A 1,940-nucleotide genomic window follows, 5' to 3' on the forward strand; every position below is an offset into this window, starting at 1 on the left:
TTCCAGATGCTTTCAGCAACCAAGATACTGAATGAAAGGAAATAAAAATACTAGTAGTAATGACTAACATGCATTGAGCATTGTTCTAAATGCTTTATATTAATATATACCAAACTGAACTGAACACATTAGAATTGCACAACTTTATATGTAGGTACTATTACTTATGGACCTCTTATAAAGAAATTTTAAAATATTACTTCCGTGCTCGCTTCGGCAGCACATATACTAAAATTGGAACGATACAGGGAAGATTAGCATGGCCCTTGCGCAAGGATGACACGCAAATTCATGAAGCGTTCCATATTTTTAAAGAAAAAGAGAGAAAAAGAAAAAAAGAAAAAAAAAATATTACTTCCCCAAGATTATAATGACTTGCCTAAAGTTAGACAGTAAGTGGCAGAGGAAGGATGTGAAGCCAGCAGTCTGTCTTGGGAGCCTGTGTTCTTAGTCACTACTGCCTCTGTGATGTTAAAAATAATAAAGATAGATTCTTACAACAACAGCTGACTGTTAGTATATACCAGATGTAAAAAGAATAGGAGACAATGTCAGGGTTTGTTTGTTTTTAACTATATCATAACCTTATACTAAGCAGTGCCTTCAAAGGAATCACAGCAATAGGTTATATGTTCAGAGTCTGTCATTAGTCAGAAACATTTGAATTAGCAAAAATACATGTTTCCTTCACATTTATTTCATAAACTGAACAAGAAAAGACATCTAAGTACCTTACTATTACCTTCTTAATGGCCAAAAGCAGCTTTTATATAAGTTTTACTACCCGTTTTGTTCATTAGACTTGTCACTAAATGATTTATGGTTATTAAAAACAAAAACAAAAAAACTATATCCAGTCACACACACAAAAAGAACCTGAATCACATTTAAAAAATATACAACTGACTCTTAACTCAGATCCAAGAGTGTTTTGAATAATGACAGAATCTTTGGAATAAATGTATTGTCTCTCAAGGTAACTATTCTGAAGAGAACAATATTCAATTATCTGTGTAAGGACAGTCTGTTAAAAGTTACCACACTTAACATGTCTCTTTCATTTACTAATTTAGCAACCAGTTCATGTCAACCAGTGAAATAACTTATGTCCATATTGTCTGCTGTCTCCAAACTAGTGATTTGATAGCTAGTATTCAAAGTTCTAAGCCTGTACAACATATCAAAATAGTGTTGCTGAGCCAAGTGAAGCATAAATTGTCTTATAACATTAGCCAATTTCCTAATTTACTCTCCTAACAGAAAGTGATTCCACTGACAGTAACAGCAAGGAAAAAAGGCAGCTTTAGAAGATGCCTTATCTTTGACTGAATCTTATTAGTTTGAACAAGGCAGAGCAGTAAAAGCAGTGCATCCACACACATATACATCTCTTCAGTGTCACCAAAATACCACCAACATTTCAAAGTGACGCCAAGTAACATTAAAGCTGCTATGTTTCAGATGATGAGTCAATCGAAGACCAGGTTTCACCTACCCTTGATACTGGATCACTTTCTAGATCATGATTTCCTTAAGTAAACTTTCTTCTTGAAAAAACAAGCATCTGGCTGAGCTCCATGTATGTCCACAGAATAATAAAATAACTGGAAGTTTCTCTGTATACCTAATTGCTAAGTAAACGGTAAACAGTCTTGCAAGTCAGCCCTTAACAAAACATCTAATGAGTGAACATTAGAAAATTAAATTTCCTGGCAACCTGTTAGGCATAATTATCTAGCTGAGTACTATCCCATAAAAAAAAATAGGTATTATTCAATCTACTACCTAGAGAATCCCGAGAGTTGTGTAGCAGACATTCTTACAGTAAAATAATTCTCAAAGCACTACGTTTTGGATTGCCTTTATCTGACAGCTCCTTTTCCTTCCTGCATCGGTACACATAAAATCTCACTCAATAAAGTATTTATTAATCAATTAAT

The 1,940-nt window shown here is 33.8% G+C and overlaps 1 non-coding gene across 1 annotated transcript; it reads left to right on the forward strand.

Moving 5' to 3' along the window:
* The first annotated feature begins 204 nt into the window (after positions 1 to 204).
* On the forward strand, positions 205 to 311 carry LOC122696701. Its single transcript, XR_006341831.1, has one exon. It is a non-coding gene; the product is annotated as a U6 spliceosomal RNA (small nuclear RNA).
* The last annotated feature ends 1,629 nt before the right edge of the window (positions 312 to 1,940 follow it).

Source organism: Cervus elaphus, chromosome 6, assembly GCF_910594005.1.
Source record: "Cervus elaphus chromosome 6, mCerEla1.1, whole genome shotgun sequence".
Classification (NCBI taxonomy): domain Eukaryota; kingdom Metazoa; phylum Chordata; class Mammalia; order Artiodactyla; family Cervidae; genus Cervus; species Cervus elaphus.